Here is a 20,525-nt window from a genome sequence, read left to right on the forward strand (position 1 = left end):
TCCAGTGCTATGGCTAGCTGGTTATATCCTGAAAAACCATCAAGAAAGGAGTATGTTGTTTTCCCTGATACACACTCTAGAACATGATCAGTTATCGGCAGGGGATGATTGTCCCTGATTGTTGCAACATTCACTTTCTTTAAGTTGACACACACTCGGAGTTTTCCGTTCTTCTTAGGTACTACCACAATCGGAGATACCCAATCGGTGTGTTCAATCTCGTATATGAATTCAGCTTCCATTAGCTTATCTATCTCTTCCTTGATTCGCTTAGCAAAAGTATCATTATATGTGTATGGTCTCTGTCTGCTAGGCTTTGCGTTTTGTTTCAGTGGGATTGTGTGTTGGCATATCGATGGGTCAACTCCCTTTAAGTCCTTATAAGACCATGCAAACACATCCCTATACTCTCTGAGAAGACTCAAAAGTCTCTCTTCCTCGCCTGGAGACAAATCTGTGGCTATGTAGACCGGTCTAGGTGGCTCACCTGGAGCTGCTAAATCAACTTTTTTTGCATCCTCCGGTCCGTCATAAGATTCGTTCTCCTTCCTCTCTCGAATAGGTGGGGTTAATATCACCTTCCTATCCTCTATTGTGAATTTCCTATAGTGAGAGGGAACATCCATGTTTTCCTTGATTTTGGCGTTTTTGTCCCTCCACTCTCAATTTCTGTAGTCCAAACTTCTTTCAGAGTTTTCTTGAGCTCTCTGTACTTGTTTCTACGTTCTAGCTTGGACTCCGTGTGTTCTCTGTTGCGCTTGTTCTTTTCTGATTTTTATGTTTCAGTTTTGTTCCATTCTTTTGAACTTGATTTCTTGAGCCTCTTTTGTCTTTTCGTAAGCTCTTTTGATCACTGCCTCTCATTCTTCCAGAAATCTTATCCTTAACACAATCTTCAGCCTTTACTAGCATTAGGAATTGATTTTTTCCTCTTATTCTAGGCATCGGATTGGTTCTAACCCCTTTTGTTTTTTTCTTTGCTCTATAGTGTTTCTGGCGTTGTTTAGTTTGGTTCGGAAAATCATAAAATCGGACATCCGTTATAGTTTCTTCGTTTCCGCTTGAATTGTCCGTTGACTCGTTGTCTGCTTCATTTCCCCACTCTGGATGATTGGGAATGTCGTGAAACACCTCTTCTTCATCTTCCTTTTCCAGTGTATCGTTCTTTTCAGTTTCTTTTTCGAGCATAGTTCTCAACATGAAATACGGAACCACGTCGTACCCGTCCTTGTCGCAAAATTTCGTTGTGGGACCATCTGGAATTGCACAAACATCTAGGGTTGCTAGAATGTGTGTCCATTCTAATGGTTCAAACGTGTCCTCTGGAAAGGGTTCTCCTACATAAGTTTCGTCTTCGATAGCCCTTTCTAAAACACCTTCTTCTCGTTTCAGACTTCCACATTTCGAAGCTCCACACATCCATAACGCCTTGGGTTTACCTAACCAAGCTGGAAATTCGGATCCCGCCAAAGTAGCTGAATCAAACTCCTCTACCGGTGTTCGGTTCACCTCTTTGTAGCTATGGTCTTTCAGGTTCACACGTGTAGTGGTTTCCATATTTCTCAGGTATATGTGATCGTAGCCCCAATCTTGGACCATTTTCAATTGTCTCATGAATGGTCTTCCCAGTATGATATCATAGTTATTCTCCTTGCCAAAATCGACAATAGCAAAAGTATGTTCGTATTCAATGCCACAAGAAGTCACTACAACTTTCTCTAATAACCCCATAGGTTTCTCCATGTGTCCATCTGCTAATTGGAGTTTCAACCTAGTCTTCCTTATTGCTGGTTTCCCCCATTTTTTCCAGATTTCTTTTGTAGCTATGGCTACCCCAGCTCCGCTGTCTAGTATTGCCATTGTGTTCACTCCTTGGAATTCAACTGGTAAGGTTGTATTCCCCTCTTCACCTTCGCAATACTCTCCGACCTTGTTTAAGGGTACAGGCTTAGCGTTCTTTTGTGGCTTGCTCAGCTCCTCAATGCTCTCTTGCAATCTCGATGTTGGATCTTTTATCCCGAATTTCTCCAAGCATTTTCCTACAGTGGTCCACATATGTGGTCTTAGCCTCAAAAGCTCAGCTAGAGTGATAGTGCATGTCACTGGTGTTGACAAAATCTCTATCAATCCTTGCGAGTCCATGACTTTTTCTGATGAGATTTTTCGTGAGGGAAGTGCTCTAATCTCGGATTTTGCTTCATACTCTCCTAAGTATGAAGGTAAGGTTTTCAGTGAATGAGGTTTGCTCTCCATTGTTCTAACAGAGCCCCCATCTCCCCAGTAAGATTGCAGATCCAAGTCCACTTGAGATCCTGCCTCAAATTCCACTATGGGAGGATTCCTGATGTCCTTTTCCCAATTTGTCTGATTAGCTTGGCAACTTAGCTTGTTTGCAAAGTTTGCCTCTCTCACTTGTTTCCAAAATTCATTGTAATCCTCATCTTTTCCGTAAATCCTCTGTATGACTGGATGAAAACTCTCTATCTCCTGATCGGTTGTGTTCAATACTATGCGGTCATCCTTTTGTGTATCTTCAGGCTTTTGTGCAGTAGGAGTCTTTTCAGCTACCCGTGAAACGATAGTCTCTTGCTGAATTGGGTTTTCCTTTCCACAATTCATTGTTTCTTTTGGTGGTTCTAATAAGGCTTGTGCAGTCTCGATCATTCTCTGGCACATTTCAAGTCTCTGCTTTTCCAATTCCGCGTTTGGGTATGTCATCCACCTCTGTTCTTGTGTTTGGTTGTTCTTTAACCTAGCTTCGTAAGCTCTCATCAGTGCGTCCAATGGTTCGTGTACCTTGTCGACTAGCACTGATCCCCCTGAGCTTAAGCTCGTTGTTTCTTTGATACTCTTTTGTTTCGTTCTTTCCGGGCTCATCTCTCGTTTCCCATTTTGACTCTCAAGTTTTTCTAATCTAGCTTTAGTTTGCTTTAGTTCCTCAGCTAGAATAGCGTCTTCACGTTCTTTTCTCAACTTCATGCGTGCTTTTCTAGCTTTCCATGTGTTTTTCTGACTCCGCGGTCCTTGACTAACCACTTCAGTCGCTAACTTTCCATTCTCAGGTTCTCTAGTGGTTTTCTTAGCTTAAGCTCTAGTAACAACTTGCGTTGGTATCAGAGTTTCATTTTCAGACCCACTGCTGGTAGGAATAGTTTCTAGCATATTCAATGTCGTCTTTTGCACTTTGTTTGGATTCTTTGAACAATCCTCAATGAAGTGAGTAACCCCACACTCAGTGCAATAAGCGTTAATTCTAATGATTTCCGTATGTGGGCAAACATTCATCAGATGGTCACCTCCACACTTGTAACAGGGTCCTAGTGCTGGTCTTGGTCCCGCTTGATTCGTCCTTTGTGGGTAGGATGGTCTTTGTCCTGTTAACCCTCCATGAGCTATGAACATCAAGGTTCTTGCGTCCAAATTGTATCTCTCTTCATCAGAAGCACTTGTAATTGTTGGTATTCCAACATTCCCCATCATGCCCCATGGTTCTGGTTGTTTTGGTTCTTCTGGTGGGTAATAAACTGTCGGAGACATGTGTGCACCCGATTCTTCGTAATAGGCTTGAACAGGCACTAGGGCTTGTTCTTCCTGATTCTCTAAGGTTGGTGCATATCTAATGCCCACTGGTCTTGCTCCTGGTAAAGGTGGTTGTTGTCCCAATACCGGTTGCGGTCTTTCTATCCCCATAGGTCCTGGTACATTTCCCGTTGGGTATCGAGGTACTGGATGTACTTGAGGTGGTGCTAATTGAGCAGGAGGTGCGTACTGGCGCTCCCTTACATACCCTTTGTTGTAATAACACTCCTCTGTTAGATGATTTGTCCATTTTTGTTCAATAGCACACCATTTCAGTGTTTTTGGCAATGGTTTTTGGTATGGTGCCATCCTTTTTAGAGCATCTTCTATCATTTGCTCTACATTTGGCATGGTTGTTGTTTGAACATTCTTTTTAGTGGTAGTCTCGCTCGCTACGGAGGAGGAGCTACTGGATGCAAAATCTGTATCCGCGGACACCTCTCCATAAACAGTACAGTTATCCACTAAGTACAATGCCTCTCTCGTTACTTGCTCGAAACTTGTACAAGCTTTCAAGTGCAAGTCCTTTTTGAGAGTGTCGTTCCTCAGTCCCTCAATACAGAGAACAGATAGTCTGTCATCTTGTGGTCGTTCACGTACTGGACATCTCTCAATGTATTGTTTGAAGCGAAGTGAAGCTTCCTTCACCTTTTCGTGTTCTCTCTGTTTAAAAGCATATATTTGTGAGACCGTATTGTGCTTAATCCCTCGTTTTGAGAATTCCTCAGCAAACTCTCTTAGCAAATGGTCAATGTCATGGAATCCCCCTATGTTCATTGGTTGAAACCATGTCAATGCAGTACCTTCTAGAGTAAGACCAAATCCCTCGTATTGTGTATGGAAATCTGTTATCTGCTCAGCTCTTAAGACTTGCTTAAAGAGTGACACATGTGCATACGGATCTCCTGAACCACCATACTTCTTTGGCATACACTTGGCTACTTGAGATGGTCTCATACGTCTATGATCTGCTACCAATCTCATTGCTCATGTGTCTCGGCTAAAGCTTTCTCTAGCATCGTGGACTTCATGGGTTACCCTTGTCGGTTCCCCCGCCCTGAATCTACTACTAGGAGGTAAATGCGATGGTTCCGCTTCAAACCTTGGACCTGGCGTGGTATAGGTGGGGATTGGAACTGCACTACCTCGATTCGTCTCCATTGACTCTCTGGAATGTAATGATCCCATTGGTCCGAGCTTCGAGTCCCAAGGTTGACTGAAAGAGTCAGCAACCTGAGTTCTTTGTCCTCCTGTTGTCATTGAGTTTCGCACTCCAGTTGTTGGTGCTGGTCTATGTGAGCTAGAAGTAACATAATACTGATGTAGTGGTCCCCCAAAGTATGTATATCCTTCTAATTCTTTCTTGCCCATTGTTGAGTATTGCCTGCCATACTTATCGTAAGCGGCAATTTTCACTTCCGATCCCTCTGTGTAGGTAAAGACATAAAGTCTTTTTTGGTCTGTCAACTCTCCGGTGTAGGGTTCTTCACATCTATAATAGAGATCTTGCTCCCCATTATTATATTTGTACAGCCCCACATAGATGTTATCAGTGTTGATCCTTGTAGTTTCATTCTCTCTTCTTAACCTCGCATTAGGGAAGTTCATTATTGGTGCTTTCTCCTCGAGTTCTTCATCTATTTTGGCTTTGGTGCCCATCAATCCCCACTTGTCCACAATGTTAGGGTTTAGGACTACCAAGTACATGGTACCCTCGTCATCTAGATATCTATCTCCGCTATAGCTCACAGGCACTAAGTCCTTGAACTCACTAGGTCTATCTTCTATCTTTACACAATAGCGGTCCATTCCATCTTTGTAGATCTTGGCACCTTGCTCATTGTCGTACTGGTATTTTATGAACAATAGCTTCATGGTGGCGGAAGGGTTTGATGATCTTGTTGCCATATTTACTATGTTGTTCAGGTTCAAGTGTTCCAAGTTTTCGGTGAAAATCTCGTAAGATCTCTCCGAAGAAGTATCAGAGACACTTCCTTCAAAGATCGGCTCTAATGGTTGCACCCAACTTTGGTTTACACTTCCCTCGGTTGATATGACACTTGCTGGTTCCCCTTGTTTTGGTTGATTATTCCGGAGATTCCTGCCCGATCTCAAATTCATCAATTCCCCTGAAGGACTTTAACTTTTTCGTCTCGGCAATTTGTTTTCCCCAAGTTTTTGTGGTCAGAATTGATCCAAACTGATTGATACTTGGTCAATTGTTTAATCTTGTCAGTTGGGCAACTTCTGTTTCATCAAGTGAGAATTTTGTTACTGTTATGCTGAAAAAGACATTATACGCGTATGATGTCTTTTTTCACAGATTTTGACTATTTTGGTTTTGCTCACTCTCAGTGGCCCCTTTATGCTCTGTTCACTCACAAAATTCAGTTTGAACTCTGTTTGAGCAAGTTATGGCTAGTTCAGGCTTTTCTTGGCAATTTCCCGCTTTTGACTTGTTTTTTGGGTCAATTGTGATCCAAATGGTATGAAACTTGAAATATAACCTCTAGACAGCTATTACAATGGATCTGTGTTAGCAAAGTATCAAAATATGTCCAAAATTAGGTCAAAGACATCATACGTGTATGATGTCTTTTTCATCAATTTGGGTCCAAACTTGATATTTATGCTTTCTACAGTGTTTGTAACAATCTTGTCAGGTCAGATTTCAAAAATAAGTAGTGGATGTGCCAAAAGACATTATACGCGTATGATGTCTTTTGTCCCAGATTTTGACTATTTTTGGTTTTAAGCCTTCTCCAATGTTTATAATTGAGTTTCAAGTGTTTTTGTCAGGTTTGAATGTAAAAACAAGATTTGAATCCAAAATTTCCTATTCTTTGCGTTTCTTGGACTCCGACTTGTCTTTTTGGGTTTCTTTGAGTGTTAATGCTCTTGTTTTAAGTTGATCTTAGGGTAAAACCCCCCTTCTAAACACTCTGGCAATGTCAAATTTTCAATTTTAGTCTCTGTTTAGGTCCTAAGACATCATACGCGTATGATGTCTAGAGTTGCAGATTTCCAGTTTTTCAGCACAGAACTCTTCCAATAGCTCTTTTAAGTGCTCAGCAACAATCAGTTACACAGAAAATTTTTCTGAACTTTGTTTATTGCATATTTCACTACCAAAGCGACTTTTTCAGTGATCTAACATGCAATCAAACACATCAAGCAAATAGAACACCAATTGATAGCTCTAGATCAGGATCAAATCACGCCCTACCTAAGCTACTTCTAATCATAAAATGGATTTTTTGCAATTGAAAATATAAAGAGATTTACTACCACACAAGGAGTAGCAATTGCTTTTTATGTCAACAACCACTTAAACACCATCAAAAACAATCTAATCTAAACTAAACTAAAAATACTGTCAACACGGAAGACCCAGGAATACACCACTTCCTAGTATCTCTCGAGACCTTCGGAGTCCACCACTCCTAGATCTTTTCTAACTAAAGTATACAAAGTAGTTTATACGACTCACCTCGTAGGATTAGTCTAAGGTCACCTACTTAGGGCTCTCGTCCCCGGCAGCGGCGCCAAATGTTAAGGCGGTTACGCCGCTAGCGGAAGCTAAATAGCGAGAACTCAACCAACAACAGAATTTGTCAGACGAGGATGAAGCTTGACCCGCAGGCGCATGGAAACAACTAGATGGGTGTCAAATCACCTACTCGACCTTCTAATGACAATCACTACTAAGGAAATCAAATCTAAGTTCTAAAACACGCAAGTGATTGAAATCCGTACTACGAACGAATGCTATACGAAACAGGATCTAGAATCATTGAATCGATCTCAAACTCAAGGAAAAGTCTATACACTAGGTAAGAACAACACCCTAAAGACTTGAACTGCAAAATCAACCTATAACCACTCCGTGCGGTAAACGCGTATGAAGACAGGCCGAAAAATACAGGTGACCGAAACTTGACCCCGATGGTACTAATGTGTAGCTCTACTCGTTGTGGTTCTATAGATATGCTGCACGCTCTATTCCGACACACGAGTTGGAAGAAAACTCACACCGAAGCTCGTAGGAACTTACCACACGTAGAAGCCGATAGCGCGCACTCTTGGTATCTGTGCGTAGCTCTCACCGTTGCTAACACAATGGCGGTGTCGCTTCTCCAATGGCGGTCCCGTAGCTCGCGTAGCAAGGAGATAAGACTCTCTCTCTCTCTCTCTCTCAGACACAGTCCCGGCGCTCAAAAACTCACTTTTATTAATAATTCAATCTCTTTTAGGTTACAAAACTTTGGCTTATATACCTCAGCCTTGGAGGTGAGAACATCTCTAATTATTTACATTAACAGGTGAAATTACTTCGGGATTACAAGCTGGAAACTCAATTGAGTCCCGTTACTTAATGAATGGCTCAAATCAAAATTAATGTCGGAAAGACATTTATTACAATCAATGGTTACAAAATGATGGGTGTGAGCAAAAATGTGGGTGTGATCCTCTGCTGGCTCAACATCATGGAAGTACCATGATAGTATAAAAGGCTCTTTAGGTACTCTGGATCTTTGAAAGAGTCTAGAATACCTCGCAAAGGTAGTCTTGAAAGTACCATGCGAGTCTAAATGGGTCCTCTAGGTACTTTGGAGGTAGAAAAAGTTCATAGAGTTCCTTTCAAAGGTAGTCATGGAAGTACCATGATAGTATAAAAGGCTCTTTAGGTACTCTGGATCTTTGAAAGAGTCTAGAATACCTCGCAAAGGTAGTCTTGAAAGTACCATGCGAGTCTAAATGGGTCCTCTAGGTACTTTGGAGGTAGAAAAAGTTCATAGAGTTCCTTTCAAAGGTAGTCATGGAAGTACCATGACAGTAAAGAGGATCTTTAGGTACTCTGAATCTCTGAAAGAGTCTAAAATACCTCACAACGGTAGTCTTGAAAGTACCATAGAGTTCATTTCAAAGGTAGTCATGGAAGTACCATGATAGTAAAGAGGTGCTCTAGGTACTTTGGAGGTAGAAAAAATCATTGAATACCTCACAGAGCTTTTACTTTGATGGGTTTTACTTTGAAAAAAGTATGAGCCTCTAATGGGTTTTATTTTTTCTTGCACAGGGTGAGCTTTACATGAGGTTCCAAATGCAATATCCACACATCAAGATCTCACTCAGATGTTTTGAGGGATTGAAACCTTGGTTTGTTCGTAAGTTGAAGGACCGTTACACATGCTGCTGTATTGCTCATATTCAGATGATATATCTCAAGGAAGCATTCAACCACATGAGACACAGTAAGACAGGCATGCACGGCGATGGGTGTGGTTGCATGTGTGCTATATGATTGCCAAAAGAGGCTCCAAGTAAGTGTGAAGCTACCACGTACACATACACCAATGTAAGCACATTGACTGAAAGTGTGTTATGTGAAAAACCAATGGACTCCGCATTTCATAAGTTGACTTGCTTGAAGGGAGAATGTCCTCAATGTGGCTCACAAGAGAAATACAAAACAACAAGAGCCTTGAGTGATTCCTGGGGAAACATACTTTCTGCAGGGAGCTATTTGGTTGAGGGGTACTATTACGAGCTAGTGGAAGGTGCCGAGCATATCTATTACATGCCTGCTAGTCAACCAAAAGTGCTTCTTGCATCACACTTGGCTAGATCGATTAAGATACCCTTGGAACCCTTAGAAGGAGAGCCACATAAGTTCAAACTCGCTGCAGAAGTATATGAAAATGTGTAAAATAGTATGCCAATAGTGATATAGGTTGTTGCCCAAGTAACTTGTAGAAGTACCAGTAATTAGCTTCAAAGTACCATGCAACTATTCCATAGGTGGTTTTTGTAGGAGCCTATTGTAGGAGTCAAAACCTCTTGCAGGCCGGTCCAAACAAGTACTTGTAAACTCTTTTGTCTACTTGAGTAACAAAAATAGCATTTCAATTCTGGAACACAAAGTACCTGTCTGTCAGCCTAAAATACCTTACAGGTAGTTCACAAGCACCTCTAAAAGTTTATCTACCGGCCCAAAGTACCTTTAAGGTAGTCCTCAAGTGGTTTCTGTATGTTAAGATATGTAAGTAACAAGCACTTGTAAAACCTTTTGTATGCCATCCCAAAGTACCTTATAGGTTCTTTACAGGTCTGACAACCAAAAGTACCTTACAGGTAGTTCACTGGTGGAAACTGTATTAAACTATGTATGAAACAAGGACTTGTAAAAGTTGTTGTATGCCAGCCCAAAGTACCTTATAGGTTCTTTACATGTCTGACAACCAAAAGTACCTTACAGGTAGTTCACAGGTGGAAACTATCTTAAACTATGTAGGAAACAAGGACTTGTAAAAGTTGTATGCCAGCCCAAAGTACCTTATAGGTTCTTTACACGTATGACAACCAAAAGTACCTTACAAGTAGTTCACAGGTGGAAACTGTATTAAAATATGTAGGAAACAAGGACTTGTAAAAGTTGTTGTATGCCAGTCCAAAGTACCTTATAGGTAGTCCCTGGGTGGTTTCTGTACACAACAATCTATTAAGTTTTTGTATGCCAACCCAAAGTACCTTACATTGTAACTGTTTTAAATTGGGAAACAATAACAGAATCAGAAAAATAACACTTCAATGCTTGGACACTTAAACAGTCTTAAACTACTTGAATCAGAAAAATAACACTTCAATGCTAGGACACAAAGACAATGCATCCAACCAGTTGGAATATATTTCATCTTCAACAATTTGACATCAAGTCATTACATCAGTTATAATGGCAATCAAAATGAAGCCAAAAAATTGGTTTCCACGTAGAAAGTTGCATATAAATATACAAGGTTCTGGCACTGGTTTAGTTTAGTTACAAAAGGTACATAGAGGATCTGTCATCCTAAAAAAATCAAGGGACGTTATCGTCGCTTGCACTCTATGGGCATGAGCTGTGGCGCACATAAGTGCGCATCATACGATGTCTTTTGAAACCCTTTTGCAATTGTTGTGAATACATACTTGTCGTCATCAGTAGGTTTTGGTTTGCTGAATGTTTCCGCCAAGGCACGACGATCTGTAGCATGCTGCCACCCTTCTAGCCAGGCCTTTAGATCTTTTGACAAGTATTGGCTGGAGCGGTGCTCAATACCAGGCACTATGATGTAAGTACCACAGGGATTATAATGACATTTATAGGAACTGTTGTCAATTAAAAGGACATTGCTGGTATCATACCGCTACAGCTTCGCCAAAAAATTATGCAATACCTTGAAAAATGATGGCCTTCCACCACCAAAACAGTAACTACCCACATCACATAACTGTTGTCCAGCCCATCCACTAATATAACTGTGATCCTGGGGAAAACATCTTCGAATTCTTGAGCCCACTCTGCTGAGCATTGCACTGCTCCATATGTAGACATTTGCCCTTGTCACAGCCCATGCAATAAAATCATGTGCATCTTTCGGAACAAACAGGTACCTGCCATCTGCCTCCTCATGCTTGACAAATGATGTAGCTTCAATATCGGGGACAGACGAAGGGTCATGCTTATTAGGTGTACATGTAAGACAAAGTACACCATTAAGATCTAATATGAGGGCTGATCGGGTTGGATCATCATATGGCAAGGAGGAGATAACTGGGGGAATGTACTTTGGGGGATCTCTGATGATGATGATTTCCTCTACGGGTAGCTTGAGGGTCCCCTTTTCCTTTGGACACTCTGTAAAAGACAGCATTCAACATTGAAAAAGAAACACGAGGCAATATTTGACATAAAAGCAACAAAAACATAGAGGCCGACAAAAACATAGACATTGTGCTTATGAAACATAAAAGCGACAAAAACATAGAGGCCGACAAAAAAGTTTCTTTTGCATTCAAAATCAAGAATCACAGATTCTTGTATTACAATTGAAGAGTCACAATTTCTTGCAAACTCGAGGCTTGGGGGGGTGGGAAACACTAGAAGGATTGCGGAGGGGAGTACTCTTTCTGGGAGTCTTCTTCACGGCAGGAGGTGATTTGGGTGCTTCCCTCTCTCCCATATCTCCATCTGCATGATGAGCATGGTGCTTTGAATGTGTGGACTACGAAGGTCTATTCTTTTTGGAAGATCCACCTATGTCATAAAACAACACATCAGCCCCATGCAGACATTGCATAGAAGTTGACAAGTCCAATATCATTACCACTTAGCATCACTGTTTTTCTTGCGCTTCTTTGACACCTTCACCATGTCACTCAGAAAGATGGGAGAATCTGGATTCTCATCACCAGCTACCATGCGCTGCACTGCATCCACTCCCTCTTGCGCTATTGCCTCCGCATCATCAACCGTTGCATCTTCCTTTGGACTGCTTTTGCTTGGTTGTGGCTCAACTGCTGCTATGCTTGCAGGGGGGTCTACCTTCACAACTGGAGTGCCCTCATTGGAGTACACACTATGGGCTTCAGGAGTATCTTGTAGCACAACCTTTGGCACGTTATCCTGTTTCAGCGCCACACAAGGAATATGGCCAAAACCTGCAAGCACATCAGTGAAGTTCAGGCTTGTGCAATCAACAGATACTTCAAGGCAACCTGAACTGTTCTTGGATTTATATGATATTGGAAGCAACGGTAACCAACCTGTATGCAGGAGCATTGATTTAAGTGAATCTGGAATACTACTCTTACAAGAGGCGTCCGCACATACCGTCTCTGATCCAAGCCAGGCAGCAAAACACAGAGCATGGTATGCATGACCACATGCTAGCGTGTATACACAAACCACATGGGAAGCCATGAATGCAAGACCACATGCAGCACATAGTCCTGGAACATAGAATGTAGCCTGCAAGTGGCTCAAGTGCTGGCCAGCTGTCGGAAGCAGTAACATTGTGTCACCAGCCTTCACCTGCTCCAACATGCTCTCACAAAAGTTGATCTGTTGCACACACGTACTCGCTGATGCTTCCAAGTCAGTCACTTCTTTCTGCATGACAAATGAAGAACAAAAGGCCCACAGGGATTAGATATGAGAACCACCATTACAACACAAAGTACCATGACAAGTACCTTTGACAGAAAAAACTACCATAAAAAAGTACTTTGGACACTCCAAAAAACCGCCAAGGCAATTAAAAATACCATGGCAAGTAGAAAAGTACCTTAGACACTACCACCATAACAGAAAACTGTCATTCCATTAAAAACATCAAGGCAAAAGCTACTACCATAACAGGAAAGACTATCATGATAAAAAAGCCACCATGACCAAAAACAAATTACGATGACAAGTTTCTTGGACACTACACACTAATAAGAAATGACCGTACAACCACCTTAATAGGAAAAACTACCTTTACAAGTACCTTGGGCACAACCACAATAGCAACAAACTTCCTTAAAGAAACAATCAACCATAGCAAAAAAAACCATGAAAAAGTACCTTGGGCACTGCCACCATAACAGAGATGGCTTGCCAAAAAACCTCTAAGGTAATGACATATACCATGGATAGTAGAAAAGTACCTTGAGCACTACAACAATAGCAAAAGAAAAGTACCATAGCAGGAAATACTGCCATGAAAAAAACACCACCATGATCAAACAAAGTACCATGACAGGCATTTTGGCCATTACATGATACCTGGAAAAATAGCCATGACCCCTGCACCTGTCATGGTAGAAAAAACTACCATGACAAGTACCACAATAATAGACAAACTTCCATCGAAAAAACAAATACTCATAGCAAAAAAAACCACCATGGAAAAGTACTTGGTCAATGTCACCGTAACAAAAAGAATGTAAAAAGAAACTACCATGCCAAGTACCTTGGGCACTATTACCATGATAGAATCCCACAATAGAAAAAACTACCATGTCAGGTATGTTGGGCACTTAGCACCATAACAGAAATAACTGGCATGACAAAAACAACCATCTAAATAGAAAAGAGTACCATGTCAAGTACCTAGGGCATTACCACATAAATAGAAATAACTGGCATGGCAAACAAAACCACCTAAATAGAAGAGAGTACCATGTCAAGTACCTAGGGCATTACCACATAAACAAAAATCCTGCCTTGACTTGGTCAACACATACCTGGAGATGATCCACCTCATCTCTTATGTTCGAGCTGCTTGCATCAGCCCCAAGAGCTGTGAGTGCACTAGTTAGAGCAGCCATCTTGCCTTCAATCACCAAAAAATCAGGGTCAGTATCGACAACTCCCTTCATGCTGGACCGCAATATCTGGAGCTCTTGCAATTGCCCCTGAAGCACTGCCGCGGTTGAAGATGTCCCTTGTATCTTCCACATATTTTGGTTCCTATCTTGTAGCTCTACTCTCACATTATCCAATGTTGTGTTCAAAACCTTTAATGCATCCCTTTTTGCATCCAAAATCTGCTCCACCTGTGCATTTACTTGTTGGCTTATAAAGGAGGCACTAACTAGAGAAGTGCCGCCAGATAAGAGAGCATTTTGCCCACTTTTATGACTTGCCTCGACATTGTCAAGACGAAGGGGCTGAAGTGATGTCCCCTCATTATTCTCCAGCCAAATCTTTACTTTCTTGTCAATGCCACCCGGAAGCTTCTTGCAATGGTCCAAAACCTGTTCACCAAAAGCAGCCCATGCAACCTTTCGACCTGCAGGATCTTGTCGAGCATCTGGGCATCGCTCGTACACAAACAACGTTGCAAACTTGTGTGTGAACTCTTTGTTGGCTGGCATGCTTTGGTAGACTTTGTGAAACAGTAACGTGCATTCGTCTACAAACTCAGGTCGCATCATATGCAGAAATATTTTAGAGCCCTTCTCCCTTTTCTTCATGAAGACCGACAACCAATCCTGATCTGTGACATCAACCTCACTGAGGTGCTGGTAGAGCTTGCCCTCCAAGCTTAAGCCATACTCCTCATGCAACTCCTCTCGTGTGTAGCAAAATCGAGTTTTCTTAGGGTATTGAATCCTCCAGGAAGATCTTGATACAAACCACATTTGACATAGTAAACAAACATTGAAAAGAACATTTCTACAATTGAAGAGACAGAGTTGATATGTACCAATGCTTTTTTCGCCGATAGTTCTAGACTTCATGCCCAATGTTGTGGAGCTCCTAGGCTTGCTACTGGATGAAAGCATGCTAGCTGAACCACCATCAGCTGCTGCCATGGTGCACTTTCGTGGTGGAGTCTTCATATTACTGTACAAACAAAAAAACACAATCCATGATTCACAATGTCCTCAAACAAACACATTGCTCAACTACAACAAGAGAGAGAGGGGGGGGGGATTGGATTACAGTACCCGGTGAAGATTGAGGTCGCACAAAGAGGGTAGGCGTCTGCACTTCTTCCTCACTCTGTTCACGCAGGGTGCATGAAGATGCAGTAGCGCGTGGGTAGCTTCCTGCTGTGTAGAATGGCATGAAAGAGAAGTCACAGTTGGACGTCTTGATGACTTGGGTTATAAAGTCACTTTTCATTAGCAGTCTTGGCGTATTGCGAAAGGTCATCTTATTTTAGCCCATGGTTCTAAAGTTGGTACACTTTATCCTCTTTATGTATCTGACAAGAACAATGTTCTTTCTGTAACCGAGCTGCCAATTGTTGCTTTGTGGCATAGCCGGTTAGGTCATATGTCAAAGAAGGGAATGGAAACTCTTTCTCGTTTGGGCTACTTACCGTCTTTATCATTTTTTAATTTTCCCTTTTGTGAACACTGTCAATATGGTAAGCAAACACGAGCACATCGTACACAGTCTTTTGACAAAGAAAGAAAGCCCTTAGAGTTTGTGCATAGTGATTTATGTGGGCCTATGCCTTCTAAATCCCATGGTGGTGCGTCTTATTATGTTACATTCATTGACGATGCAACACGACATGTTTGGGTTTATGCCATGAAGTCTAAAGATGAGACTTTTTCTTGTTTCAAAAAGTTCTTATCTAGTGTGGAAACTCAGTCTGAACATAAGTTGAAAGCTTTACGCTCAGACAATGGTAGAGAATATGTCTCCAAAGAGTTTGCAAACTTCTGTTCAAGTAGGGGAATTAAGTGCGAGTTTACAGCTCCTTATACCCATGCACAAAATGGTGTTGCCAAATGAATGAATAGGACCATCCAAGAGAGGATTATGTCTATGCTATCACAGGTTAATTTACTGCAAGCGTTTTGGGTTGAAGCATTATACACTACTGTGTATTTGATCAATAGATCACCACATGCTTCATTACAGTTTCGTGTACCTTTGGAGTTATGGTCAGGACATAAGTTGTCTTATGAAAAACTCCGTACATTTGGTTGCGAAGCTTATGCACATGCACCCAAGGATTTGCGTGCTAAGCTTGACCCTAAGTCCAGGAAATGCGTCTTTATTGGCTATGGTGTAGATGGTCAATTTGGCTATCGTTTATGGGATCCGGAAAGTTGATCAGTAATCCGTAGCAGTGATGTTGTCTTCAATGAGACCAAGATGCATAGGTAGCCAACGAAAGAGGTTGAATTCTGGAAAGTGACGTTTTCCGATGTGTTACCTCCTGCACGGATAGCTCCAGAGCCAATTACTACACAGGCTAGTACAAGCTCTGATCAGCCAAGGAGATCTCAAAGAGTCTCACATCCGCCAGAACGGTTTGTTCTAGGCGTGGACTTGGTGTTGCTGACAGATAGTGGTGAGCCTTCTTGTTACAAAGAGGCTATGCTAGCCAATGATAAGGTTCAGTGGAAACATGCTATGAAGAGGGAGCTATCTAGTATTGCAAAGAACAAAACATGGGAACTTGTTCCATTGCCATAAGATAGAAAAGCTTTGCCTTGTAAATGGGTTTACAAGAAGAAGATTGCATCCAATGTTGAGAATTACAAAGCTCGTTTAGTGGCCAAAGGTTTCAAGCAAGAATATGGTGTAGATTTCCAAGAAATCTTTTCTCCAGTGGTGAAGATGACGACACTAAGAATGTTGCTTGATTTGGTTGCCACTGAAGATATGGAGCTTGATCAAATGGATGTCATTACAGCTTTCTTACATGGTGATCTTGAGGAAGAGATTTATATGCAGCAACCTGAAGGGTTTGTGCTCAAGGGCAAGGAACATTTGGTCTGTAAGCTTCTGAAAAGTCTCTATGGCTTGAAGCAATCGTTTAGACAATGGTATCAAAAGTTTGATGCATTTATGCGTTCCCTAGGCTATAAGCGTAGTAATGAGGATCCGTGTCTTTACATTAAAAGACAACCAAATGGGCAGCTTATTATGCTTATCCTTTATGTAGATGACATGCTTATTGCTGGTCATTCTAAGAAGGACATTGCTGACTTGAAAACCACGTTGAAAAGTCAATTCGACATGAAAGATTTGGGTGAATCCAATCACATTTTGGGTATGCACATTACTCGTGATCGTAAGAAGAGGTTTTTGTACCTTTCTCAAAAAGAGTATGTGCACAAGGTTCTTGATCGTTTCAACATGCAGAAGGGGAAGGCCTTGAGTACTCCATTGCCTGCATATTTGAAACTTAGCAAGAACGATTGTCCCAAATCTGCTGAGGAAAAATCTATGATGGCTAAAATTCCTTATGCTTCATCTTGTGGTAGTCTCATGTATGCTATGGTCGCTACAAGACCTGACATTGCACATGTAGTGGGAGTTGTCAGCAGATTTATGTATAACCCTGGTAAAAAGTATTGGGATGTTGTCAAGTCGATTCTCAGATACTTGAGTGGCACTGCAGATAGACAGTTATGCTATGGTCATGGAGAGTCATCCATTCAGGGATTTGTAGATAGTGATTATGCAGGCTGTGTTGACAGTCGTAAATCAACAACAGGTTGGATTTACACGTTTGTTGGTTCTACTATTCCTTGGAGATCTATTCTCCAAGATTGTACATCCATTTCTGCCACAGAGGCAGAGTATGTTGCATTGAGTGAAGCATGCAAAGAAGCTATTTGTCTTGCTCGCCTAGTGAAAGATCTTGGATTGGAGCAGTATACACCAGTTATTCATTGTGACAGTCAAAGTGCTATTGCCTTGGCTAACAATCCAGTGTTTCATCCCAGAATGAAGCACATTGATGTGAGCTATCACTTCAGTCGTGAATGCCTGGCAAACAAGAGCCTTGATTTAGTGAAGATTTCTACGTCAGAGAACACAGCGGATGCACTCACTAAGAGTCTCTCCAGCCATCAGTTTCAACACTGTCGTGAGTTGATGGGCATTGGGTGAAGAGTGGTACTCTTCCATTTTTATAGTCTCTCACATTGGCCATCAAGTGGGAGAATGCTAGGTTTAATGGCCATGTGGTCGACCGCCCATCACTAATTGCCACTAACCCTAAGTGTACAACTATACACTTGTGTGAGCCACTAACACTAAGTACAATGTGTATTGTGCCTTAGTGCATAAGATAAGAGAAGAAAGAAAGGGGGCATACAGTATGTTTGCTCTCCCCCTTCAACCTGTGTGTGGCTATGGTGGTGTGTGTGTGTGAGTGTGTGTGTGTATTCTTCTTCCGTTGTGCTCCCAGCTCCTCCCCATTAGTTGCACTATTCCACTTGTAAATCCTCCTGCTTTTGATAAGTCAATGAAGAGCTCAGTTTATGCGTACGTGATTTTTGTCAAAGAGTCTCTAAAGGATCCTAATGTTTCATCAAATGTAAATGGTAGGAATCAAGAAGAGTTAGACTTGTCTAATTTTCTAAAAGGATTCCAAGATGTGTTCATCAATTAGATCCCTATGGACTTACCTCCAAAACGAGGGGATGAGGACCATCACATTGAGCTGCTTCCAGGAAGCTCACCGCCTAACAAACCTCCTTATCAAATCTCACAAGCTCAACAAGAGGAGATCATGAGGCAAGTACAAGAATTGGTAGACAAAGGGATGGTGAGGCCTAGTTCCTCTCCCTTTTGTTCTCCAGTCCTTGTAGTGCAAAAGAAAGATGGTACATAGTGTATGTGTGTGGACTATAGAGCACTAAACCATATCACTATCAAAAATAGATTTCCCGTGCCTCGGGTAGAAGATTTGTTTGATAAGCTACAAGGCTCTACCTACTTCACTAGGATTGACCTTAAAAGTGGCTATCATCAAATAAGGATAGTGGATGAAGATATCCTAAAGACCGCGTTTTGCACAACGTTTGGTCTTTATGAATATCTAGTCATGCCTTTTGGCTTGACTAGTACACCAGCTACATTCAATCGTCTAACGGAGAAATTTTTTAGACCTTATCGTGCAAATTCACTGGAGTGTTCTTTGATGATATCATCATCTACTCTAAGTCTTTGGAGGAACATAAGCATTATCTCCAAGTGATTTTTCAAGCATTCAGGGAGAACAAGCTTTTTCTCAACCAAAAGAAAAGCAAATTTTTCCTTCAAGAGATTCAACACCTAGGTCATATTATCTCTCAAGATGGTATCTGTATGGATCCATCAAAGTTAGAGGTAATAAAAGCATGGCCTAATCCAAGGAATCTACATGAGCTAAGAAGCTTTATTGGTATGTGCGCATACTATAGATGCTTCATAGCAAAATTCTCTCAAGTAGCAGGACCACTACATGATTTAACTAAGAAGAACGTTAAGTATGTATGGATTGCTAAGGAGAAAAATGCTTTTGACAAGCTCAAGGAGACGCTTACCTCTCAACCAATCCTTATGCTTCCTGATCTCTCAATACCATTTGAGGTCCAATGTGATGCTTGTGTTGGTTTCCTTGGAGCAGTTTTTCTTCAAGAAGGGCATGCCATAGCATATGAGAGCTGAAGGCTCAATACAGATGAATGAGCCTTGGGCATTCATGAGAAATATCTTTTAGTTGTTCTACATTCCCTAGACACATGGAAGCACTACCTATTGGAGACTCCATTTATTCTATGAACCGATCACCAAAGTCTCAAGTATTTCATGATGCAAATCAAGCCCTACAACAAACAAATGAGGTGGGAAAATTTTCTTTCACAATTTAATTTTCATATTGCTCACATTGCTGGTGAGCACAATCAAGTGGCCGATGCACTTTCATGACGACCAAAAGTTAATGTGGTGTCTATAGCTACTCACAATGATCTATCTTCAATGATAGATGAGTATGCTATTGACCCTAACTTTAGAGACATAATGCCAACCCTTGATTTGGGGAAGAAAGAGGAACCATTCACCTTGCAGGATGGTTATCTTCTCCACAGCAATAGACTATGTGTTACCCATTGAGAAATTTATGTATGAATCCCATGCTCCTCCCTTTGTGGGGCATAGAGGTATTCCACCTACTCTTTGAGGAGTAGATACTTATTTCTATTGGCCTACCATGAAAATGGACATACAAGATTATGTTTCAAAATGTGGAGTATGCCAAAAGACCAAATATGATAGAGGGAAGCAACCTAGATTACTCCAGCCATTGCCTATCCCAAATTCACCATGGGAGAGTATATCCATGGATTTCATCTTTGGATTACCCAAGTCTATCCATGGCAATACGGGAATATGGACAATAGTTGACAGGTTTAGCAGGCAAGCACACTTTATTCCTGTCAAAAAGACTATTAAGGCACCCCAAATGGCAACTCTCTTCATATCTCAGATTTTCAAACACCATGGATTACCAACATCCATCGTGTCAGACATAGATCCTAGAATGACCAGTAATTTTTGAAAAGGTCTCTTTGAAAATCTAGGACCAAGATTGAATTTTTCTTCGGCCTATCACCTACAAATGGATGGCCAAAGTGAGATAGCCAATCTTATGATACTCGATCTACTCAAGACTTCTGTTACCAAAGTAGATCAATGCTCACAATGGAGAAAGTACTTACCTCTTGTAGAGTATGCCTACAATAATACTGTACATACTTCTACAGGAAAAGCACCTTTTGAGATCATTGAGGGAAGAACTAAAAGTCCCTTGCTACTCAAAGTACATGGGATCTTTGTTGCCGGGATGAGTATAGCCGTGACCTACAAGAATCTTTTCAAAAGATTAAGGAGGCTA

General features: G+C 41.4%; 1 pseudogene; it reads right to left on the reverse strand.

Moving 5' to 3' along the window:
* Positions 1-11,456: 11,456 nt before the first annotated feature.
* Positions 11,457-13,713, reverse strand: LOC147438551 (uncharacterized; annotated as a pseudogene).
* Positions 13,714-20,525: the final 6,812 nt, after the last annotated feature.

Source organism: Adiantum capillus-veneris, chromosome 16 (genome assembly GCF_014529385.1).
Source record: "Adiantum capillus-veneris isolate H3 chromosome 16, ASM1452938v2, whole genome shotgun sequence".
NCBI lineage: Eukaryota > Viridiplantae > Streptophyta > Polypodiopsida > Polypodiales > Pteridaceae > Adiantum > Adiantum capillus-veneris.